Source organism: Apteryx mantelli, chromosome 15 (genome assembly GCF_036417845.1).
Source record: "Apteryx mantelli isolate bAptMan1 chromosome 15, bAptMan1.hap1, whole genome shotgun sequence".
Lineage (NCBI taxonomy): Eukaryota > Metazoa > Chordata > Aves > Apterygiformes > Apterygidae > Apteryx > Apteryx mantelli.
In genome coordinates, this window is record NC_089992.1 from 20,080,957 (window position 1) to 20,108,507 (window position 27,551).

Genomic DNA, 27,551 nt, shown 5'->3' on the forward strand with positions numbered 1-27,551 from the left:
ATACTTTAAACATTCAAGAAATGCAACAATCTCCAAAAATAAGATGACTATGAAAAAATCAGTCTGAAAACTAGTTAATGTAAAAACTGGGAGTTGCATGAGCTTTGGCTTTCTTTTGGACAGTGCTAACTCCCACTTATATATAATTTTTGCATGCCTTTCTTTTGAGCCATATCCTATAAGTCTTACATGACAACTAGTCAATTCTTTTGAAATCAGCAGGATCTCTTGAGGACCAGCTTCTCACGTTCATAGATATTTCTGGGATTAGGCACAATTAACTTGGATTACTCACGTTCAGAGATATTTCTGGGACTGGACCACAGATCTATGTAGATTTGAATGGACACTATATAATAGAACCTAAATCTAACACACTACTGAAAGACAAAGTTTTATTTATTTTCTAATAAGTGGAGCACAGACAACATTCTGAGTCCTTTTAAAATGTTATCTAAGATAAAACATCATTTTTAGATCTTCTATATATGGGCTCACTTCAAAACGTGATATACTGGAGTAATATGCGGCTGCTTAGCATCATTAGCACTCTCCTAAACTGCCAGTTTTCCATTTTTTTAAAAACAAATAAAGAGATAAAGAAAGCAAGAAACAACCTTAGCTTCAGTGTTGTTAATACAGAAAGACTTCCTGACTTAACCAACTAGACTTCAAAGTAAAGCAAAGGAAATGTCATGAAAATACCACAATATATCACTGCCATGGTTATCAGTGAGTGAAAGTTTCAATATTACAGTTATCACAGAATTTATCACTTCAGCAGTGCAATTTGACATTCCTGATCAACACCAAATCTTAAACAAATTAACTTCTTAGACAGACTTTTGCTATGCAATGCTCTTTGCAACAGCAATTAATTTTTTTAAATTAAAAGAATTTATACAACATTCCCTTTCCCCCTCCCACTAACTATATGTAATTTGCCATGATGGGTGATATTTACAGAAATAGCTTTCTGTATGCAATGAACTTTGAAAAGACTATCTACCAACAGAGACAGGATATTCTTTTGCAAGCAGTTAGCCTGGCTGACCTTCACTAGCCAACTTCAAATAGAGATAACAATATCTTCAAGTACAAAAAGAGACTCACATATTTTATACATCATAAGCTATTTCTCACAGTCACCCATCCAAATAAAGAAGCATAATGAAACACTGCTTACTCTGTGAACCCAGATCCCTGCTGCTGTTGTACAGTTGTCAACTTTCCATATTTCAAGGGGAAAACATACTTTGATGTACAGAATGATAAGTAAAAAGTCCCCTGTCTGGCAGAATACATTACTCTGCAAAATATCAAAAGAGAACATTCTTGAGTGCAATTTTCTTAAACCACCACGAAAGCTGCTCCACAGAAGTTTGTATGGATAAAGATGAGCATCACTGGCATCACTGTGCTTTCTTTTCTTTTATATAGTTTGTTTTGCTTTTTGTGCCAAAATCAGGTGTTTAGTATTGGTCTGATGACAGCATATGTATGTAGATGATATATGCATAGGATACTTCAATCGTGTGTGTGTCTCTGTGTGTAATTTTTTTTTTTTTAACATATTACCCCACCCTCCAAAGTCAGCAGAGTGGCTCTGGTATATTTTGGAAGTTAGCCATCTTATGGCAGATCGCAAATCTTTGGAAAAAATGTTAAAATTTTAAACTCTAAGACTTCTGCCTGACATATTGTGTAAATCAGAAAGAAAATGTATTACAAACATGGATCCCACTGCATTTCATCCTGTCACTCCACTTCTTTTTTACTTTATTGCTACATAAAGCTGGCAATTAAGGTGGAAGATTGTATGTAACACTGGGGCACTTGCATGGAATCTACTAAAGCAGAATAATAGATTTGAAAGTATTCAGACAAGAGTATATTCTTTTAGAAACTTTAACAATGGTTTATACTAAAGTTTATTAGGACTTCTGACTTGAGGGAAATTCGTGATCTTTGTAGGCGTTGTTTGTAGTGACCCAGGTAAAAGGGATATGCACTCAAGTATTGGAAATACAGCTTGAGTGAATTTAACCAAACAAAATAATGTTGCAAAACGGTGTCCTTGTCTCGGACAGAAAGCTGTTAATGATAATCAGTGCACATTACTGAAAGTATTCCAAGTAATTTTAGCATTTTGTTTCAAAAATTGTTAATGGACACTAATGCTTATTGTTCACTCAAAAGAGAAATAAATTCTGTGCTAGGGTAGCAAAGTTCAAGGACAATATACAGGAGGCACAGAAACATTAGGGATGTAACAACAATGAAACATTCTATTATTATATAAAAAGCTTTTAAAAAACACTTAAATTATGATGATCATAAAAATATTTAATAATGTTCCAGTTTTCCCCAGGCTTGTTCACAGCTCTTGCTGCTAAGGAAAGAGCTCACTGTGCAAAACAGCAAGGGTTTTTCAGTCAGGTCTAGACCGTTCTTTTGTTATAAAGTCCACATGAATGTACCAAAAACTACGCTGAGTCCTAGACATCAAGACCGAGTTAAATGTTTCAGTCAACACTGATCAAAAAAATCTTGCTCTCCTAAAATTCACAGCTGCTTCTTATATCTTACTTCAATGAGCCTGTTTTCCAAAATTTTATTTTTGGGGTGTTAGTCCAGTCCTACTCCGAGAAGCATAAGGTGACCTCAGACTTTCAGCCTTTTTTCCTGGGCCTCATAGTTCTGAAGAAGAGCTTGGGAAACATTCTGTTTGTGGTGGTGCAGACTTGAGCTTGAAGCTACAGAAAATTTTCCACAACACTGTTTTTTCACTCCCCACTCTATCAGGCAAGGATGCAGGATATTTGAGAACAACAGATTAAAAAAAGCAAGGATTAAAAAAATTATCCTATTACTAAGATGGATGACCTTTTCAGCCATTGCAGCTCAGTCGGGTTTCCTGATTCTGATGTGCTGCATTTTACAGCTTTACTTTTCAGTCATTGACAGCCTCCCCCACCCAAAACTCCTTAAAATGGTAGCAACACCTGAGAAAATATTAATACAAATTACTGTAATTCTTTCAAAGCCACAGAGTATGCGTAAGAGAGAAAATAACACTATCATCAAATTAACTATCAAAATATTTGCCATCTGTAGAATCCTGAGATTAAAAAATTCCCTGTTCTGTCCAGATATCCCCAAATCAGAAATTAACAGGCTCCAGACTGAATTTAAATCTCTAATGCCAAAACTATTCCAAAAGAAACAAGCCTGAGTTCAGAGACAAATTCATGATTGAAGTGTAAGTGTTTAAGGCTGAGATAACAATACTGTTACACATGTGCTTACTGTCAGGTCAAAATTGAGATGCTAAACTCTCACCTACCATCAGTATTAACAAACCATTTTCCCCTAATATATCATTCTGGACAATTGGCCACATGCAACTCATTTCTTCAGATCTTCCTACAAAGGATCTGCTCCTGGCAGTATAGAAATCTTGGTTTAAAATTGGTTTGATGCTGCCTGACAAGTCACCTTTTTATGTTTTGACCCCTCACATACAAATGGTTGGTATCATTGCACAAATAGGTGATAGCATCCAACATCACTGATGCACAGAGAAGTGCTGATGTTTTGTTTCTGAACAGAGATTAAATACTGAACTCACTGCAGAAAATGATGACCAAAACTCTTCATTATAAAGATGTTGTTGCTTATTCACTTCTAAATTTTTGTACAATCTCATAGAAGGTCCCTCAGAGCTTTAACATTTCTTTGCTCCTCACCCACAAACACTGATGTGGATGAGGAGAAAAGAGATGAACAAACTTCACTAGATAACCTTTATGTTCTCATGCGACAAATGTCACTACAGAACATATGCCTACAGAGCAGGCTGAACATCCATTCTGCACTCGTGCCATATTTCACATATTAACAATCAAAGACAGTTCAGAACTATATACAGGAGAGTGTATATTCAGCAGGAATCTTTACAGGAAAACTTTGAATTAGTTTTGTTTAATGACTATTAATTACACAATTGACTGAGCAAATCACAAAGTAAAGATTCAAAAACAGCCTCACAGAGCAACACAATTGCATTGATGGAATCCAGCTGAATGTGCAGTTTCATAAATCCAAGCAAACCACTGCTGTTCTTGAAATAAACTACAAATTGTAAAGAAATCCAACACTTCTTTAAAACTGTCACAGACCTTATTAATACTGTACATTTTATTTAAACTGTGAGCCTTACTGCAAGTCATCTTTTTACCTAGCTTTAACAGTGACAGCAAAATATTGCCATAAGAATGGCAGACACCACTGCTGCGAGCTCACAGCGACCTGCAAGGCACACAGTGCCCTTCACCTGCAGGACCTGTCCTATTGGCACCCTAATGGCAACAATTCATTTAACTTGCACTGGATACCCAGGCAAGAAGCTCTGCAGTACGTGTGGTTTCCTGAGGGCAACCAGTCCTCACAGCTGGCCCTGCCTCTGCTCGATTCACCGGCTACAGTTCTGCTTTCTGCCTGCTTAGTGCGGTGGCAGACAAAGGAGACACGGTCACATATGTGACCCATTAAACCACTAGCAGCAGTTGGGCAGTATGAGGATCAGCCAGACGGCACCATTCGGAACAGAAGCCCACGCAGGGGTGTCTGCAGGCACACACGCATGCCTGCTGCCTACCGGGAGCTCACATTACTATGCAAGTTACAGCACTTCCTTCTGCCTCCATTTTGAACCATGTGATTACGTTTTACTTGGCTGCTCCCTCAGACCTATCATATAAAGCATCTTATCCCAAGAATATTTTAAAAGTAATTTCAAAGTAACATTCTGTTTAAACATGCTTTCTAAAGCAGCTCCCCATTCTTACACAAGTCTTGCAGACTGCCTTGGTCAAGACTATTGACAACTCTTAGCATTCAAATTATGAGTCAGGTGTCAAAGAGTTGATGGTATTTTCACAAAAGCCAGAAAATTACAGGAATAAAAATAAAAAATTGAGGGTGGGAGGTATTTGCCTGTATGCTAACTCAGGTTAACTATTTTCCATCATTTCTCCAGGAACATGGGCTCCAACTGTCCTTAGGGCAAAACTGAAATTCTCATGTATGGTTCCAGGAGCTGAGATACCAATATCAACTCTGCAATAAAATTACAAGGCTGCTGATTGCTCCAAATCTCACCTGAAGGCACTCCTTCAAGATAGGAGATAAAATAAGTCTCAATTTAGTCCCCAATTCTGCTCCTTCAGGTGGCTACAACTATGATGCGAACATTTCCATACGGGTTGCCAAAGGTCTTTCACATACATAAAACAAAACGAAATGAAACAAAAACAAACAACTATCAAATGTGTAGCTATAGTCACTGTTCCTTATATCCTGTGTGATACGAGTTCATTATTTAAGAATATTATATACTTAAATATATTTCATGATGATTTAGAATGTTCTGATGGATATTCTCATGTCAGGGAAGGAAAGAATGGATTTCTATTTTAGAATGCATTTTAATATATAATTTTATTTTCCTTATTCTATCCTACAATACATTACAATAAAATTTGTTGTATTTGAGAATATATCCATTTATCTTATATGCTCTCACTGACCCTCCAGGAGGCAACCAATGAAATCTTCTCAATATTTGTATGACCAGAAACAAAACTGTTCATGAGTTGTCCATGAATAGCACATTATCATAAAATATTGATCTATGAATACAGATTTCCTCTGGAATCTGTACGCATTCATAAAATACAATGAAAAAATGAAACAATTACTTAATTCATGAGTTAATGATCTACTAAGTTTTCTGAAACAATCTGCAGTGAATGGTGGTGCTGGAATGGGCTACTGTATACGTACTCTTTAAGATGAAAGCAAAATCCAAAATTCAATAGTAAATCAAAAAGGAAATCAAAAGGAAAGAAATGTTTTTGGACTTCAGGAACTTCCATTCTACATTTATACATCTATTCTCTTTATTGCAAGAGTTTAAATCAAACATTGCATCCAAAATGCTTCATTAGTAAGGATGCTGCAACATGCCCTGCCAGTTAGTTACATCAACATATTGTCACTCTTTTTGGACTTAGTCAAATATCTTCACTTCTCTGTGACTTCAATGATATACATTTTAGCAGGACAAAAATTCATTACCAATTCAAATATCAGTCTTAACTGCTTGGTTCTCAAGAACAACCATGAGAGAAGACACGGAGTTCACAGAGAAGTTCTTTTCAAATAAGAGAAATTTACCTAATAAAAAGTAAATGCAACAGTTCTGATAATGCCTGTCTATGGGAAGTATAATGTGTACACTAGCCATTAAATCGGATAACCAACTACATTTTATTGATGTATTCAAAGCAGAATAATTCTCTTATGTGTCAGAATACAAATGCTACCTCTTTTTGCCCCTTGAAGCCAGTGGTTATTGCATATGCTAAACAACTTATGGCAAATGAGAGTCCTCCTGGAAATCCTGTATTAAAGCATTAGTATGCTCTTAATCCATGCCAAAATGTAATTTTAGATTCTGTAGAATTTAAACTGCTCAATAAAATGAGGACAACGAACAAACATTATCATTAATACTGTAAACATGCTAATGCCAATGAGAAGAGCACCTCGCTAGTAAGTTTTGGCTGTGCCCACTGCAATGCCTTTAAGTGGTTTCTGCCGTCCTCTGGCAAATCTTGCTTTGTCCATGGTGTGACGATGGACAGTTCCAACACAGAACAGATGCAGCCACAGACTACTCACATGTACGACTCTGGCAGCAACGGAAAGGAGCTGGTTAGGTTGAAAATTGGAATGAAAAGGGATATAGTTACCAAGTGACTAGAATTTGCTGTGTATTTTATCTGAAAGATGGCATTTTGACTAGCACAATATTTCCTGACGCAACACAGATATGGCTGCTGCACTGAACTGGGAGAAGCGTCGGGGGAAGGACACGATCAAGTGATTTATGAACCCAATTTGCTGCGACATACAAGCTGTCCTGGGATATCTCCCATCCAAATATAGCCACAATAAAGCCCAGGTTAGCTTCTGAGAACAAGCAGGGTTATCATATAAGGTGACATGCCTGCAAGCAACAAGCATTTTATTTTTGCCAACTCCTTCTGTCACTTATAATCAACATAAACAATTGCACTTTACTGAATAACTTCCGTAACTGACTTGTAATGCTTGCAAAAACATTTAAAAAGCATAAGAAACCTGTAATGTTTGCAAAGTTTTAAGAAATTTAGTGAAGAATACAACAACTATAGTCAGGAAAACCTGAAAATGTGAGGATTTATCCCACACCAAAAAGGAGACAACTCTACCATGGATATTTTGTGAGTTTTCCTTGGTGTTAGTGAGTTGGCTTTTTTTTACAGTGTTTTACATCATCAAGTCAGTGCTTATATATCCTCAAAAAAACAACTGTTAGTTTACAAAGAAAGAAAAAACCAAGTAGTTAGGTAACGACGAGTCATGTATTTGTACACTGGGTTGCCTGGCTTGTATCTTGAATAATCTAAATTCAAAAACTCTACAGGTGAGGATTTTCTTACTTTGTCTTTCACAACCAGTTCATGTCTTCATCAAGATGACTGAGATATCACACAATAAGCATTAGGACATGTCTAAGGACCAGAATTTTAACAATGTATATCATAATGTTTAATCAACAAATATTTTACAGCTGAAATTTGGGCCTGCATTCTAAAAGTAGTTCTTGCAATTATGTGCTAAGATCAGATGAAAAATCTTAATTTGGTATATTACAAGAACAGTCCCTAGATGAATATAAGATTCCCCCTTAAACATTTGTTTTGGATTTTGTGTCTTCTAAGGAAACAAATTATAATTTAAAATAAATGCATGAATTGGAAAAAAACCCCCAAATCTTTGCATCTGCAGCCAATAAATGTCTAAAAAATCCCAAAGAATTAAGAAAATGCTACGAAAATGAATCTAGACACACTATACACAACACGTACATAAATATGCAGGAAGTAATGTTTACTAAGGATTTTTCAAATCATCCTATAGTATTTAATAGATAATTGCACCCTAAACAAAGAACATTCAGTGCTGGTTTTTAGATTTCTATAGGATTTAAAATGACAGCTGTCTCACAAGGTAATTATTTCTCTACTGTGCAAGCCCTTTCAAAATCATGAAGGAAGTTTATTAGCCTGAATGAATTCCTTGGTTAACCCCACTGACTTTCATCTACTTATATCTTGGACGAGTCTGGCCTGTTGTGTATCAAATGGAGCCAGTCTTGGCTATCAAGTTCTTACCGTAACTGGAGGATTATTTTAAGCTTAATTGAAAGGTCATCAATATTTTTAATAAGAAGTATATTTTCTTTGCTCAATTGCTCTATTAAGTATTTATAAAGTAATATTTTTGATACAGAAAAAAAGATTTCTCATACATTACTTTATCTATCCCAACTGAATACTTTATCACTTTAATGTGCTTGTACATTTGCCTTTCATTATTCTTCTGAGATTGACTGTTGCAAAAATTATACTTTTTCAAGCAGTCTCCCATCATAGTAACTTCTTTTTTTATTTCAAAATACACTGAGGTTGAATCTCAACTTTTCATTGCTTTGCTCTCCTGAGGAAAAGAAATAGATTCTATTATGTCTTCTTCATCAGCTTTGAAGAATAAGGGGAAAAAAGGGAGAGGGAAGGATCTGTGCTAAAAGTTTATGCAAAAATTGAGACTTGAATATAGCACAAGTAGCACTTCGACACTTCAGACTCCTTCAGTGCCAAGACCCCTGGAGAGCTGAGTTTAAATCACTAAACTTATTTCAGGAAAGGGGAGAACACTCTGGAGAAAACTCTGTCAACTCCAGCAAAATTAATAAACTGGTTGCTACTGATGTGAACTACATTTTTTGACAGGAGTTTCACAAATTTCTAATTCCCTTTTAGCTAGCTTGTGAATACTGCACTTGTTGCTACTTTTTAACGATTATTTAATACTACCTTTTTAGCAATTGAAGTGATACAAATGGTAAGCTTCACTCACCTAGCATTTTCAGAGCCTTTGATAAGTGACAACAGAAAACTGCTATGACCTATCTGCATGTCTGTCAAAGAGGGCAGCCTATTCTTGCCTCCTTTAACATGTTCATGTACTAGAAAAAATGGTTAGTCCTCATTACATCTTTTTCACTGAAAGAGATCAGAATTAATAAGTTGAAACTGATCTCAAAAAAAAAAAATCCATAACACTATACATTTTTCACTAAAAACGGGAACCAGTTTCTTTTATATACTATGTATATAAACAGAATTAAATTAATTTTGATCTAACTCCATTCATTTAGCAGATTTACACCCTGAATTTGGCCAGACCCATACACCATTTTCAGAATTTTTCTTTTCTGCTTCTCATTAAAGGCCATTAGTGCTCTTTTTTTTTCTCATGTGTTTTGGAGGCCAGCTGTTTTGCAGTGCTCACTGCACTGCTGTGATGGTTGGGAATGACTGGTATAGTCAAAATATTTTTTTATTTTATGGTTTTATTTTAGTTGTGTAATTATAAAGCACAGCTATCATACAGATGTAATTTTCACTTACATTAAGGCTCTAGGAAGCCTGTAACTGTATTGCCAGGTTAGTATGCTCCCCATGATCCTGGATATATATATTCAGACATGGCTGTCTTGACCTACTGGCACTTTTCCAGTAAGTAGGAGAGATCTTCCCTTAAGAGATCAGAAGGGCTTCACTTAAAAAGCTCTAACCATAAACAGGAAAATATCTGTTGTGGACAAAGAGGGGGAGGGAAAGACCATGTTATGTTAATAAGTGTCCTAAAAATACTGTGTAGATATGTGCACTGTACACAGAAACTGTGATCACAACACAGGTATAGTCACCTGAATGGTACAGTTGGGACTGTGCACTTGTGCTTCCAGTCTTCCGGTAGCTCTGTTAACGGGCAGCTGCGTGCTCCTGTTCAGAGGATGTGACAGCAAGTCGGCCTATTGCATCAATCAGTCCCAACCTCCTCCTGCGACGCACGCAGGCTTCACAAGGAGATCTGTGGAACGTGACGTATACAGCAGCCTGCTGCCTACCAGCTCTCAGATCGTCCTGGCTGGATTAGTCTTGCAGGGGAGCCCATTCGCTCCTCCGGCTCGGAAAGGCTTCTTGTTTATTACATTGAACTTGATGAAGCGCAGCTGAGTACTTCAAACAAACCTTTACTGCTTTCAATACGTACAATCAACTTGGCACAGAAAAAAAACAAAGTCCATTTTAGATATAAGCCCCAAGCAAAAGTCCTGCTTTGAGCACGTTTCAAACTAACTTTAGTCATTTTTTTTTTCCTCTGCGCACTGAACTCATGTCACATACCTCTTCTTACGCACAAGCCTGTGGGAAGAGACCTGTCTCCTATGACTTCCGTGAGCTGATATGATTGACACAGCATGGTTGAACCTGCCAGGCAGAAGTTAGGTCATTAATACAGCAGCTCTATGAGCTGAAAAGGAACAGCTGTTCTGTGACTGAAAGTCTGCACTAAGACTTGAGAGATCTGTGTTCAGATTTTGGTTTTGCCACCAATTTCCTCCAAGACTGTGCAAAAAATCACTTGATTTCTATGTATTACAATTTCCTATCAGCAAAATGGGTAAATGAAGGCTGTTTTTTCCACCCTTTGCCTTGCCAATTCCGATGGCAAACTTTTTAAGATGGGACCTGATTCTTGAGCTATGTTTCAATCAGTTTCATTGAGCATGCTGATGCTTCCTAACAGTATTAAAAACATTCTGTATGGATCAAAATCACTGAGAATCATCACAATGTCAAGAATTATATTATGGGAAAAAAAGAAATTTGGTTAAAATAAATGATTTTGCAGTCTCTTCTGTGCTTTATAACACCATCCTCAACACCAATCAGAAACTGTGAACTATCTCCAAACACCTATAGCTGGAAAAGGGATTAGGATTTAATTCTTTCCTTAAACTTTCTGCTCCCTGAAGACAACAGTCCCCTCAGGAATCCAGAGAGCTTTTGCAAATGCTTGGAAGCAATAAGAAGCTGGGTAGCAGTAAAAAATGCCATGAAAATATCAAATAATCCCACATTAGTTATTCTCAGGGCTCCAGGGAAATTAAGCAAGGGGGGGAGAAAGGCATAACCTGAACTCCTTTACATACACAGCTCAAATTTACAGCATTAGCAATTGAAGTCCAAGACAAGAAAAATTGAGCACTGGTCTGTAAATTCATTCTAATGACATCACTGCCTGGATTATCCTTTGGGGGATGGCTTTTGTAGGGGTGGGAGGAGAAGGCAAGGGATTGAGGAAGGGAGATTTGATTATGCTGGAGCTATTTCGATTTGAGGATGCTCTTAACTGACAAAACAGAAAGCATCTTATCTGAAAAGGGATTTTGCTCAGCTGCTTTAAAAATCCTCCATACATACTGAAAGTCAGCACATTCCCTGCAGAATCACTTGGCTCAACAAACACTAGACATCCTCTGTACTATCTTAAAAATATATATTTCCATATCAAAATTTACTCCAGGCAAAAACATGACATGCAAGAGTTTGTCCTGAAGCAATTAAAAAAAAGTAAACTGTTGGTAAGTAAATTTAGTGCTGGCACAAGTTGCTGCATAGACAACACTGGATACCAAAGGGGTCTCTCTAATGCAACAAGCTGCAGCGGGGCAAACGTCTCTCCTCTGCTGCTCCTCCTAGTCTCACAGTGGCATGAATCAGGCCTAACAGAGGGGGCAAGAGGCAGCTTAGTCTTCAGGCTCGTTCATCAAGAGACTTCTATATAAACTTACTGTTAAACACACAAGCAGTGTCACCGATTTAAAGAAAACCCTCATCCAAATGTTTGAAGTGCTTAAATGACCTTCTAAATTTTAAGCAGCAAATTACTGGTCTCTGCTGAAACTGCCAACGAGACTGGCAATTAAAGTCAACTAAAGCTTTGAATGAAGCTATTCAGATACACAGGTGAAAAACTGGTAGAAAAATGACGCCTGCTTTGGAGGATTTTTGGATTGCTCACACTAAAAACCTGAGTTTATGCAAAATGTCGCAAGGCAGCAATCAATTCCATCAAAGCTGTTCTTTTAGAAAATGATTTACAATAATCTTTATAGACTTTTTGTATAAGAAGTATTTATTACTTTTTTGAATTGAATTTATTATTGCACAGCACACACCCATGTAATTATTGCTAGACAACAGCAGTGACACCTATGGAATTATCCCCAAAAAGACAAAACACAAAAAGAAGGTCATTGGGGTGGGGGGAAGCTTTTGGTTTTAAAATACTAAAATTACAGATGATCATCTGTACAGGTGGACTAATATTCCTGTGCAGAATACAGGAAATTTAGGGACTAAAACATAAAGCAAGTCAGATTGGCTGAAACGTTATTTTTAGCTGGAGATCAAGGGAAGGATTGCCAGATTGCAGCCAAGAATGATTCAGCCAGATCCTTACAGCGGGGGGGGGCTGTCGTCATCGTTCCGGATCGGCCCATCAGCAGGGCAGATGAGCACCGCCGACCCACAGCCTGGAGCAGCTCCTCACAGCCTGTGAATCAGGTATGCTCATCTGCAGCAACTAATCCAGAGCTGCAACAGCCCAACCTTGGCACATAATGAACCGAACTGCTACTTAGAACACTTAACTTTAGGCATCTAATTAAGGTACCTAGAGCCTCTATAGCCTTACTTTTAGGGAATATAGTTAGATGCAGATAGAAAGTGTAAATGTTCCCTCTGGACATCAACTAATATATAATAGTCTAAGATCCTCTTTCCATTCTGTATCGGCTACCCAGAGAATTTAAGTTGACATCTACTGTGCATACTCATTATAACAAACCTAGCATTCTTCCTTCTTCCAAACTTGTCTCTTATCAGATTTGGTGCTAAATAATGAAATACATTTTTTTTTGGAACTGCTTTCAAAGACGACTTTATAGCTGAGGTATTCCAACGCTCTGTGCAGCCACCATGCACTCCTTATGTAAACAAAACTCCCATTAACTTCAACATGATCAGTACAGTATGGAATACTGTACCTTGAACTGCTGGGTAATAAGTATGTAATTTGGCATGTGCCTTAAGCCAAACAGCATGGTTTATCATGCTCGCTTTTGAGATAATACAGCCTGCCTCTAACAAACACTTCTGGGTAAATGTCTCTACTGGTTAATACATGTAACAAACTGAACAAAAACCTGTAAGCTGAGCTCCATTATAATGAAGAAATACTCACGCTCATTGTAGTTAACTTATATCAAGGTTATAACATGCATTAAAAATGATGAAATATCTCCAAGTGGCTCTTGCCTTCTACATATGAGAGTCTGTTACCTTAAAAATGACTTTTCAAGAGACATTACTATGCATCTGATCTCACCACAATGCAGCAAACTGAGCTGGGTTAGTTCGGCCTTCCGTTGTGATCCAAATAGTTATGCTCACCCAGGTATCCCCAGGAAGATATGCATCCAGTGGTCCATCCATCAAGCCTTAGAGTTGGAGGAACAGCTAACATATTACTGTTTTCTTATTTCTCTGAACTGTATACATTAAAGAATGAGAAAACTTGGAAAACTACTGCCTAAGTCACTACACATAAAAATAATGTATTATCTTGTGACATCAGTAGCATTGCATAAATGCAACTAAGAGTACTTCAATCAAAAGATAAGAAAAGGACACAGAAGAGAGAACTGAAGGAAGAAAAAAGGTAATTTGGGGGCATTTTGAAAGATAAGAATCAACTAATGTCTAATTAAAAGCACAGGAGACATCCTCCAAGCAGCTCCTCTGTTGTTCCCATAAAAGAATTCAATGTTTAGGTCCCCACATTTATTTGTGCACACAGGAAACAGATATTTGCATATGCAGCTAAATATGTACATGTGAATATCTGGATATGTATTTTCCCATACAGATGGGCAGTTTAGCCAATACATCTAAGGCAAGGATTTTGAATGTGTCCTTGCACCCAGCATTCAATCTCTGTCCCCTGTCTGCACTATAGGGATAATATTGCCTCACAGGGATTCTAAGAATAGGATAAGGATAAATAGGATTAAGTTTGAGAGGTGCTAATACATCAGAAAGCTCATATAAAAAACCTGATAGGTTCTTAACCAATATCATCAAAGTGTAATACTCAGTTATCCAAGAGATACTCAATGATAATATGGGGCCAGTTGGTTTAAATCAGTAATTGCTATTCACTGTTTTTTTTTTTTTTTCATTTTCCAGTCAAACACCTGGTAAATATGATGAAAAATGGATGATATAGCAAAGCGGAGTTCACAAAACCCTCTTTAAAACCCTGAGATTTAAGTTTACCTGACTCTCTATTTCCTCACCTTTTCCTAACCTGAGTTGCCATGCTGAGCAGGGCTCAGACAAGGAAATTGTTATCTGTGGAAAGAGCCTCTTCTGGACGCACTGAAAATGTGCACTACTCATTACAAAAAATCATACAGGAGTTGTATAAATATTTACTGAGCTGAAAGAACATGTTGGCCAATGTTTTTCACAAATCAGTGAAAAGGAGTCTCTAATTAATGAAACCAAAGCTGTAGGGTTTTACTAGGCACTTAAGACCAGTTCTGGAAGCTGAACACAAATGCCAGAGTTCAAAGACTAGAGTCTATTAGGCCCAGCGCACTCTTGCGCTCAGCTGACTGCTTGCAAACTGTGAAGAGGATTAAGGTGGATGGGATCACTGCCAAGTTGAAGCTGTTAAATGACCGCATTACAGAAAAAGCTCCATTACTTACTGTTGTTGAATATCCTTTCTACAAAATTCTTAGCCACCAGAAAGATAAATAGGGAGGGGGGGAAGTTACTTTTTCGGGGGAAATAAAAGGATGCACTTACTGTACTGAAAACAACAGGATCATAACTGCATGACCCACTGAATACAAGTAATAACTGGGAAAAAAGCCATAATTAATGGCCAAGTCTATGTGCATTCCATTAAGTGCAAACAGCTGTCAAAAACATCTTAATTTAAAGAGGTGCTAGATAGGGAATTATGGCTCTGTAAAAAGCTTCTTCCTTCTGCTGCTCCACAGAACTGGAACGTATCAAGGCTTTAAATTTTTAAACATGGCTTTCATGTTCTTTAGAGCACAAAAAAAAAAAAAAATCTCTGAAAAATCAGCTTGTTAAGAGATTCATCTAGCAGCTCCTACCTTTGTCTCTAGCTGGGATGCTTCCATTCACGGAAAAGAGATTGTTCTGCTTATTAAGGTTTTTAATACAGCAGCTTAACTATCTCATTTAGTGGGACACTCTTCCTCATTATATCTAGAGTATATACAAATCTTCATGATAAAATGTCACATTGCCTGCTAAATTGGGCAGACTTCAAGATCTGCCCATCCTTTTCCTACAAAACATAAGCAGTAACACCATTATCAAAATTAATGTCTGAAATATTTTAAAGTCATAAAGAAAGACCACTTCTCTTACAAAGGGTGGGGCAAGAGGAAATCTAGCTATGGAGAGCAACTCTATAGCTATGCCATAGCAAATTATTATCAAAGGAATAAAAGAATTTTGTGCATGCCCAAAATACATTCTCAAAATGGCAGTTCCCTGTTGTCTGTTCTTTGTACACAACATTTTCAAAATGAACAGATCCTAGCACTACTGTCTTCTCTAATAAGCAAAGTCACTTTATTTGCCACACCATATTTGAACATGTGGGGTTTTTTATTGCCTCCTCTTGCCAGTAAAGAATGACTAATAGCAGTAATTTGTAATTTCCCAGCTTTTGTGGTTACTGTTCTAAGCAGCCTTCCTTATCTTTTCAGAGTTTCATTTTGGGGAAAATCGTCTCTTATACAGTATTTTTTCCCATTTCGTGTCAAGTCAATGCCTTCCGGGTCCTAACTATGCCGTGCGTGAGAGTGCACCGACAGAGTGATTAAGACTCCTTTTGTTTTGATAACGTTGCAATAGCATAGCTATCAGACGTATTTTCTGCCTGTGTTGGTCAGGCAAAGCATGGTGGAATATAACTATTTGACTGACTTTCACACTCTGAGACTGAACCATGAAGACAGGTACTGACTACAGGAAACACTACTTTCCCCTCAGAAAGGCTTTTCTTTTCAAAAGCAAACACTCTGCAGAGTCCTTGCCAAAAGGAACACTTAGTATTCTTTTTCAGTCCTGGCATACATGAAATCCTTCCTTTTGGATACACAACAGGTGGCCGACTTTGGCCTTCGAAGACCCTTCTCCCGATCCTCATCTCCCTTCTAAGCTGTAACGAAGCTCCTCTGCTGCTTAAACATGGGAAAACAGGCAATACCGGTCACATGGAAACTCTGGGCCCACCTTGCTAAACTCAGGCCCTCTGCATAGACTACTGAAGATAATGAGACCTGTTCTCCTGCGAAATACTGACCCTTCTTTTAAATCAAGACTTAGGAGATGAACAACTAGGTATGCATTCCATCCTAATACTCCTCAATCCTCATAAAGCTCCACTACGTGTAGGTTGTTTAACAAACCCTCCAAACACAACACAGGAAAAACATCTGAGTTATACCGGTATATTAGAAAAGAATTGGAAAGCACAGAATTTAAAGAATATAGATTTTATCACCATTGCATTTTCACAGATCTCTCCATTTAAGTCCAGAATGTGTTGTTTTACAGGTTGTTTGTTTCACAAATGGCTGAATTAAAGAAAAAAAAAACTGTTTTAAAATGGTTTAATTAGTTTTCTTCATGTGTATCTTTTCAAAGAATAGCAAAAGGCAAATTTCTTACTAATGCCAAACCTGGCAAAACATCAGACCATGCTCAGGATATGAGGCCTGAGAATGCAGTGCAGAAAGGCAAAAGCAGCTTGCAGAACTACACTGGCAGACTGTTCAGGTGGCTCTCTTACATCTGTATTTTCACATTAGATTCTCAGTCATCCACAGTACCACAGACTGCTGTTCAAGTCTTGATTCAGTTATCTGCATGTCAAACCCCAAAATTTAGGCACTGAAGATGACTGGCTTGAACTTAGTCCCTCCCACCCCTTTTCCAAGCAACGTGGATGCAATCCACATGGCAAGCTTTAACTCACGTTCAGCCTTGGCTAACGAAGACAACATAGGCATATCCTAGACCTAGCATTTAAGTCTGTCAGGTTTGGGATGATAACGTATATCTCTATTTGAGACCATGAAAACCTCTATCTGTTCACAATCTCCTGAGGAAATAAAGCACAGAATTCTAGTGACCAGAGTGTAAAAGGAACAAAGTCTTAAAATGCCAGGAATATCCACCATTTCTTTGTTTGCGGTAATAAAAAAGTAGAATTTAAGTAGGGCTTTTGTTTCCATATTTCCTTTTTTTGCTCATTTGTGTAGGTGTTTTTAATAAGTAGGAAAAACTGAACTGGCAATCACTCATATTGGAAGCAAGGAGAGAATACGGTAAAGTGGCAAGGGAGTTCTAGTCCCAAGAAACACGAGCTGCAAGCTCGGCATACACAGCTGTTTCATCTCAAAAGCAAGTTGCCAGCGTATTCCAGGAACAACACGCAGTTTGTTCCTCCTCCTTCCTTTCAGTTTCAAGAACATAATTCAAACTAACCAAACGTACTACATCACTCTGAGACAGAACCAGGGAGAGCGTAGGATGAGAGACGGGACTAAACCTGGACTGGAGCTGAGTAGTGACCTGTAACTTCATAGCTCAACTAGCTCTCACTGTGAAACGCTAATAGCAAGGTTTCATAGCCTGCCAATGCTATTGCCAAGCTACTAATTTTGAGCACTCCCCAGATCTCTGCTGAGATGCATCACTGGAAAACTTCCCAGCAGTCCTCCTACCTGGGCTTCCAGGTTTGACAGCCTGAAAAAGGTACAACCAACATCTGGTCTTTTCATTCTAAAACACTTCAAAATGAGTAAAGACACCCAAGAATGTTTTAAGTGCTGCATTCAATGACTTATACTGAATGTGTGTTGTCATTCTCACAGCAATGAGACAAAATATTTTATTGGCATGAAACCTGTAGGCTAAGGAAAAATGAAGCAATTTCTTTCTCCAAAAATGTTTCAAGTATCAAAAGTATCATAGAAGAATAACTTGCACCCAGCCTCATTCCGAAAGTATTAATTTGACTCCTGATACCTTTTGCAAAATACATTCAATATTTTTTTCCCAGCAGGAAAACATCTGTGCCATCTCTGTCTTCTACTAGGATTTCCTTCCTTAGAACCATTCAACAGTAACACCTTGCCTGATAGTACTTTTGTATCGATAATTTTTAAGAGCTGTTTCTTGCTAGTTCTTCTTGTTCAGATAAGCTTGCATCAGTTGCTTTGCACTGAGATAAAACAGGGAGCAATGATGTAGTCTTGTATCCAGCTCTCTAAACACAGAAAAAGATTGCAGCTTTTTAATAAACCAGGTTTCAATTTCCCCTTCTTGCTCCACCCTATCTTCTAATAACATATGACTTTCACGGTATCCATTTGGTATTTTTCTCTATGAGCAATGAAAAGCATACAGACCCTCGGCATCACTGAAAAAGACTGAACATAACAATGTCCCTACTTCAGAAAATAAAGAATCACTTTCATCATGCAGCGTAACTCCAGGAATCCATTATGTACTGCATATGCAATTCCATGCTAACATTCATACTTGCTTAGTTAGGGCAAGCACTGCTTACTTAACTTTATTTAACTTAACTGCTTTTTTTTTTTTTTTTTTACATTGAATTGTTTTTGTTCTCACTTTTTAAAATGTCAAAGGTATGGAAATTTTGACCAATATTTGACAAAAATCAAACAAAGTAGAAAATTCTTTTAAAAAGTTTTATCTAATTCTCTATACATTCTCTACCGATGCTAATTCATCTGTTTTAATGCCACCATATTAGCACTACTGCACTAAAATGCAATCCGTGTGACCACCTAAATGATGCTGCTTGGCAAAACAACTGCATAGAAATACAATGGAAACTGCCTCTACACAAAGGCTGCATCAAAATGTCTCAGTGAGAGTGTTAATACAGTCTGTGTTATAAAGAGAGTCTAAATATTTCATCTGTTTACAAATTTCCCATCAGTTGTAATACCCCATTTGGGATGCATTGAGAACTAATGTGATTCAGTTCACTTGCATTACTGGCAGAGCAGAAACCAATGACCTTTCCATTAAATATTAAAATGCTAATTATCCTAAAGGGAAAACTTAATGATATTAAGTGTTATCTTTTTAGCCATGCAAAGAGACTTAATGGAAAGATATGCACATGACGCTTTTGTTTGAAAGACTGGAGGGAGGAAGGGATACTGCCTGATAAGATAAGAACCTTGACTACACTTCACACTCACCCAGTTCAACACGTCTCACGAAAATCCCAGTGTAGACCAGGAAAGCAAGCCAGGATAATCATTACTGCAGCTTATTGGTTTCAAACAGGGTAATCTTAATCACAACACATTGTACTTTCCTCGCTTACACATTCTGGTTTGCACAGGAAGGTTATGACCAGTTCCTGGCCAAGTACAAACAAGGCCTCACTCTTCTTGCATGCCTGAAATTTAATGCAAGTTCAGTCAGGCTTGGAAAAATAGACAATGGTTAGTATTCTTAAACAATATTTCCAATGACCACAACTCTAGCTCAAAATTCGTGCCTCAAATGGACATGAATTTATAAACAGAGATGGATCTCTTTTCTCTAGGCTTTAGTAAAGGAATTAAACAAAAACATGCAAGAAGATGTACTTAGTTTAATTAACAGCCAGCATTCTGTATAAAAAAAAAAAAGATATTTTGAGGTGCCATCATAGGTTGGTTTTATGCTATACAGTGAGAATATTAAATGAAAGGCCCATCAGGAAGTTAACAATATCTGGTTGCCCAGGTACAAACAATGCTCCTTCTCGACATCAGTGAACTTATGAAGATTTTTAGCCCTAAGTGAAATACATAAAATAGCATGTTTGCTGGTTAGCAAAATACAATTTAGTGATACAGTTGGAGGGAAATTAAAAAGGCAATCATCTTTGTTGTTTATGGATCCAAAATAGACTGAAGTGTTTAGTCCTTAATCCCATATACTTCCTGAAAAAATCTCTGCCTATTGTTCCTAAGGGTATTCAAGAAAAAAAGGAATATTCCAAAAAACATATTAAGGGTAAGTGGCAATAGTCATTTATATTAAGCCCTAATGCTCAAAGGTAGACCACTCAAGCAGCCTTGAAAATATCAAAGATCCATTAGATCTTGCCAAGCTGTAAAATACATTCCAAGGAAGTTCTCTTTTCTCTCCTAGCTCACCCTCGTGCAGATCAGTTCCTGACAGACCCTGAGAGATTGCTTCAGGATAGGCAAAAAGATGCATTGCATAAAACTCTGGGGATACTAGAAAGTCCCTCTGCAGCAAGTGGAGCTCTAACTGCCTTCTGACTGCTCACAGAAAACAATTTCTAAGTGCTTGGTAAGCAAGAGGTTAACAGCCTATTTAAAAAAAAAAAAAAAAAAAACACCTCTAACACAAAAATGTTATTTCAATTGTATTACATTTAGGAGCCCTGAGGGTCATGGGGTAGATAATCAAAAAAGGACAAGGAGGAAATTAAAAAAGGGAAGAAGGCAATCAAAAAGGGCATTTAGAAGGACCCATAATCCTCCATAGGAAGAATACTAATTATACTACTGCATCATCTTATAATTAACCCTGATCTAAAGGGTTTTTTTTTTTTCTGTAATAATTTTCACATGTACAATGATTTGATTGCTAAATCTTGCCAGTACTTCTTGAACTGCTATTTTAGTTTTGGTAGCTACTTTTTACATAGCAGTTTAACTCTCATTTCTGAAGAAATAAGGCAAAATATTTAGTTATTTGGATTGTTTTGTCACCTGCCATTCTGATTAGCATGCTGGTTTCCTTCTGTTCTGTCTGGTGGGTAGTACACTTACTCTTCTCCTTTCCCCCAAAGTCTTTTATCTTCAGGAGCAAAATTAAACTCCCATATAAATCAGCGTGTTGTGCCCATTTTAGTTGTCAATCTTGGCCATAGGTCTTTATAATGACTTCCATCTGTATTTTATATTTTGTTTAATAAGTGTGGGATATTACTGTAGCTAGCACACTAAATTCTCAGCATACTTTCCTTCCACAGCAGACCCCTGCTTGGGCTCACCTACATTCTTGGGCAACTGGGCACACATTGCTATGATATTTCTAATGACTTTCAAATAAGTCTGAGCTTTTGTCAAGCTGTAGAAAATAAGTAAGCCCCAAGGGAAGGGGCTTTCTCTTGGATGAAGGCTACTCATTTATGAATGAAGTCAAAATTCCCAAACTAACCTGGGAGTTGACACATACAATGATTTCACAAGAAAACCTGGCAGGAAAAATTTATAGAAAGGAACTCCACAAGCAACCTGGTGGAATAAAAGGGACATAAAAAGGTCCATAAATAATCCTGTCTGATGTCTGTCTTCAAAGGAAGGCATCTACAGACTTGACATCAGGTTTTTTTGATCTTTTGGATTCATTCTAGCCATACACACTCTCTGCACTTATAAAAGCAGACTTGCTCCCCTCTTAGGTTCAGATGTATAAATAAGCATATAACAGCAAAAATTACTTTCTACCTGAGTTATCAGTGTGATATAAAGTTATCCTTTAGTTCCTACGCTTTCAAGTATCCGTAAAAGACCTTGTTCATTAGTTCTTAATGGTAGGTAGATTCTCAGATAATTAATGTTTGCAGGGCATTATTTCCAAGTCAGGACTAATCCATGGATTGTCCTCTCTAAGGCTTCATCTAGAGTACGTGTGGTGGGAGAAAGCACATTTAAAAAAATATTTTAACAGTCACATTAATTTGGAAAGATAGGGCCTGAGGGTTTTGGCTTATATGGTAAGGGAAGCACCAGCCTCACAGAACTTGGAGAGCCAGCGCACTGTGGTCAGCAGCACGTACTCTCTGGACCAACACGGCACTCCTCCACAGTTCCAGCAGAAAACACGGAAAGCAATCTATGTGCTTGACATTAATTTCCCTCCAACTGACCAAGGCATTATTGCCACAGCAAGAATTTAACCCTGGTTAAATGGCAAAACCTGATCTTTACTTCAAAAGAGCAGACTTTAGTCCTGCATCAAGTAACTTTGTCTAGGCATGGTAATATTTTGCAAAGAGCAAATGCCAGGATTTCCTCTTGTATCAGTTAAGACATTCGAGTAAGAATTTGGGAAAGGGGAAATCTACTTGCATAGAAAATAAGGGAGAACAGAACATCCCAAAATATGAGTAGACCTGCCCCAAAATCTCAACCCATTATTTTTCCTTCTGGAACCCAGTCTTAATCTAACTGCACATTCTCAATCAATGTTTAACAACATAAAAGTCACATCACCCTGAAGCATTCAGTATTCTCATACTCCTAATATTTTCATTGTGATCATATTTAATATAGCCACTAGATCATTTGAGTTGATGGTTACACTCCTCAGATATTACTTCTTAAACCTGAAGTGAGTTTAAGCTTCTGTTGAAATCTGCACCATCAGGAGGCTGAAACTGGAGGTATGAAATTACAGAGTAATTATTATTTAAGGTATCACTTTATCTTATTCAGAAACACTGACTGCTGCTGGACTGCATTTGTCATAGGAAATTGCCACATTTGTCAGAGTTTTTTCTTTTTGCCTGTTATCTTAAGAGGCAGTAATGCAGACGGCAGTGAAATGAAGCACAGCATCGTCTCATTAATGACCTGTCATTCTTAATATCTTCCTCTTTTCATAATACAACAAACAAGAGCAAACATAGTAAACAACTAATGTTCTGAAACATATGAAAAAAGCAAAATTTGCCATCTCATAAATGAACTCTAGGTCAGCTTTGAATGTTGAGCAAGCATGCCCTACTATGTCTACCCAACCTGTGCGCTCACAGCATGCAACTAATGATGATGAAAGTTTTCCTTATTAAAAGTTGAAAGTTACATTACCACTTTGCATTGCACTCTTGCCCTAGACAACTCAAGGCGGTGCCTGCTTAAGCAGCTGCATACTCTGCAATCAGAATACAACTATCAGGGAATTTTCTGTCTCCATGGCCAAACAGAGCCCTCTTATTACATTGCCAGAAGCCTGACATTGAAATATTTTGCTGTGATTGGTATAACACGAGCATACTGACACCAAATAAAGATGATTTCACCTGCTTTGACCTATTGCATTTATGAATGTAACATGAAGATCTGGAAAAGGCAGTAGCCACCAACAGAAAGTGTTTATTTTTTCATCACAGCTCTCAAAGAAATAGCTTCATCACAATGATTAGGTATCAGTTCCAGTTAGAAAATCTGAAAAATCAAAATACATTTGGATAATAACTAGAAAATAACAATGTTAGAATCCCAATTTGGAAACCCTTTTCTGCTTCTAATAATTCCCCAAGAACCACACATTGTGGAAATCACATTACATGCCCAGGCAGTATGGTGAGCAGACCATATACGGATAGCTTTCCAGATACTGTGGCAGCTCCATGGTGGGTTTTTTTTGGCAGCCTTCAGCACTTATTGAATGCTGATGGCAGCTTGGACCTGAGTCTTCTTTCATTCATTTGTTAAACAAGCAGGCTACCAACTTGTACCTCTGCAGCACAAAATGGAGGCAATGATTTTAATGCTTCTAATTCAGATAAAACTGAACAGAATACAGATAAAACATTTCTTTATATGACTTTTCTCCTTGCTGGATACTAAAAACAATTTGTAAACAATAGAGGCGTTATTCTAAGGAAAAAAAAAGAAACCTGCAAAAATCTAATTAAAAATGTAAGGCAACCTAAGCGTAGGTTCCTTGTAGCTCGCCCTGATTTGCTGTTGGCTATCTCAGCAGACAATTCAACACAGCAGAAAACCTTAGCCTCAGAAGGTTCACAGGGAGATTTCTGAAGCTTAATGTCACTGAGGCAAGTTCTGGTTTGGGGGCATTTCCATCTCATATTGGCAATATTTTGAATTCAGACATAGGTTTACATATGCACAGCAACATTCAATGATAACATTGCATACATGATACTAAAATTACTAAGCACTAATTCTACTGAAATATTAATAATTTTAATCATGCTCCCCTCTTAGGACTGCTCTGTGTGGCCTGGCCTGATGCTGCTCTGTCTCTCCCTTACTCCTTTCTCTAGAGATGTACAATCACCTGCCTACTTCAGCAATGAGAAAAGAACCAGTCTGCATAGGCCATGTTCCTATTTCTTCTATCCTCTTGTCCCTCTAGGGAAGTGGCAGAGCTGTCACATGTAGGGGATCTGTGGGGGTATAAGTGTCATGAAATATCCAGATAGAACCATTCAGTACTTGTGTGCTCAGGCTCGACCAAATCTATGGAGGCAAAATATGAAATCTGTGGCAGTTGTAAGTTTGAAAGTTTAGACTCAAATCTAACTGATATACTTACCTGTTACCTAGATTACTGACAGGTTGATAATACAAGGGGAATTACCCCATATATAAAGCTGTTTCACATCAAATTTAACTTCTAAATTTTGTGTTTTCTTCTTTTGTAGGTGTTCATCACTGACCTCCAGTTCACCCACTCTGTGTGAAACAAAGCTGCTAACTAACAGCTAGCCCACCAAACTTACTCTTCTCAGGATTTCACTTTACTAAAGTTGTCTGAAGTTGTTCAGAGAAAAAAAACAAACACAGAAACCTCATAAAATACTCTTTCCAGCTAAGTCCGTGGCTGCAAAGCTCAGTTTATATGTTTTCTTGAGACCCTTCTACTTTGTCTTCCATGCACACTGTTATGCTCACACCAAGACAGACAAGAGCCCATACAGACGACTCTTCCTTCCTCTGAAGAACACCACCCCTATGCATGAACTCATAAATACTGTTTTGGGCAGTGTATAATCAAAATGCAGGCCCATGAAAATGCAGGCTTCATCACTGCATCTAAAACAGTTTTCCCTGTTTAGAAAAAGTTCAGAATTCATATAAATGACACTACAAGACACAGCAAGCTATGCAGATTTACATCTTCACTGGCAATTCTGTGACACCATTACTCAAACATCAGCTAGGGAGAAAGGAAAAAAAGAAAGAGAAAGAAAGAAAGAAAAGAAAGAAAGAAACAAACAAACAAACCAATTGGTGAATATACCACAGAAAGTTAGACGAGATTAGGAGAAGCTAATTGACACTGCACTCTCCAGCTAGGTTTCTCTGGCTAAAAGATACTCAAGGCGGATCAGGGCTGTGGGATAACTAACAAGAACACTCCCATGCCGTGTATCTGCATGGACCATAAAGCCTGTGGTCATTCTGCAGGTGCCTTGAGAGCAACCGACCACCCATAAACACATTTTTTCTGCATGCTAGCTACAGATGACTAAATTATTTTCATGCATTTCCAATTTCAGCTGATTTTCTTCTAATCCTGCTGTCATTGGTTCATCTGCTTTTGCACATGCTTTCAGACCCAACTTTTGCTTCAGTAACTCCTAAGCGGCACTATTAGATTTGAAGAGAGCTATTTAATGTCATCAGGTGTGCAGCAAATCACTGCGAGCTATAAACAATTGAGATTCATCTACATCTCTTTGGATAAGAAGAAAAAAAAAAAATTTCAGCCACTGACTCTCCAATATGCAAATTAGACCTGCGTGAACTACTCATAAAGAATAATCTTTGTGACAAATTTCACCCTTTTTCCTGGTAATGAATAGGCTTTGGCTTTCACGAATTCACTTGTGATTTAGAAGAACTTGACCTTTTCAGAGGAAAAAGTAAATTAGGAAACCATTGCCATTGCACAGTCAGGATTCAGTATCATCGATCGCAGCTGTGTGACTGGTTATTTAATCACGAGAGACTGCTTCTGTTCCCTGACTAGTTAAGTGTATATCTAACTGAGTTATGATGATATTTACCAGCTGGATTACAGATTTTTAAAAAAATGTTGAAATTTAATTGCTGAAAAAGACCAAGGCTGTTTTAATACACATTGGAGCCATATTTAAAATGAATGTAGATGGGTGCATAATCTCATATATTTAGGACACAGCTAAGCTACTCAATCTTAACCATTCGCCTAGCCAAATTCTGGCTTTGGCCAATGTACTGTTTGTCTCACCTGGAGATTATTTTATAATTTGGGGGTGAGACTTAACACCTATTTAGGCTGACTGTAAAATGTACTACATGTTTTCTACATTTCAGTCCCACCCAATCAACTCTACTTGTCAGACACAAGTAGCTCCTGCATTCACCAGCGAAGTGAAAGGCAAGGTGAAATACAGGCTGTGCAAATGCCTAAAAAACAACACAGGAACCAGGCGTTAAGGCAGTTTGAGACAAAAGCTGTTAAACTAGAAAGTATGCTCCTTTTATTCACAGACAACAGTCTTGTGTCTGTTTACAGCAGTTTACTGTATTTAACAAGGTAGGGACACTGTAAAATCTCACCTGAATCTTTTAAACTATTACTATCAATAATAAGTATATAAATTCTGAAAATCCCATTCCAGGATTTGTGTCAAGTGTTTTTACAACCACAGAGATGAGACATTATCCCTGTGAAGGACTTAAAATTGGAAGTATTTAAATTTCTATAATATAAGAGGCAAGCTTGGAGTCAGAGATATCCTTAATGTTTGTAGCAGATAGGAAACCTATTTGAGCTAGGTCTGGAATCAAGGTTTGCTAACTGCGTTCTGTAACTTCTCTTCACCAACTTCTCAATTACTCATCTAATATGGATGAGAATATAAAAAAGTAAAAGCACTTCAGGGATTTGTTGAAAAAAGTATTGACAAAAATCAAAAAGCAAAAGCTCCATGTTTTTCAAAATACTATGAAAAAAACATTTTGTTTGAATAGTCTACTGCACTGTTCTCTCTTGCACTGCCTGATGGTTCTGAAACAGGCTCTGTTATTTCTGTCTTATCAAATCTTTAAAGTACGCGAAAGATTAATTTAAGATGCCAGGAACACAGCCCCCCCAAGAGGCAGAATGAGAGAAGTTAAATATCTCTGCCCCTTGAGCTTCAAAACAAACACACAAAGTCGAGTTTGGCCAATTTCTCACTAACTGGCTTCACTGGACAGACTGCATTCCAAATCATCCTGCAGGACTTTTACTAATCTGTTTGGTATCCTATATGGTTAAGTATGCAAGAGGAATCCCACCCTGACACAATTCTCCACTTGCACAGTCTGTGCTGTCTCTTTGGCTGCCTAACCCCAAATCATCCTCAATGCATCACCTAATTCTGTTAAAAGCATCCATGAGATTGGATTTACAATGTCTATAATCTGCAACAGTTTTTCCCCATGTCCTTTCTGCTTTAAAGCACATATTTCAAAATAATTTCCTGAAATAGATATAATTACAAGCTTTATGGCCTGTTCTGTTGTTCAGTTTATGGGATTTTCACATATTTGGGTGAATAGAAACCAGTGCTTATTTTCAGCCCAAGATCTCTGTGTGACTGCCTTCTTCAGT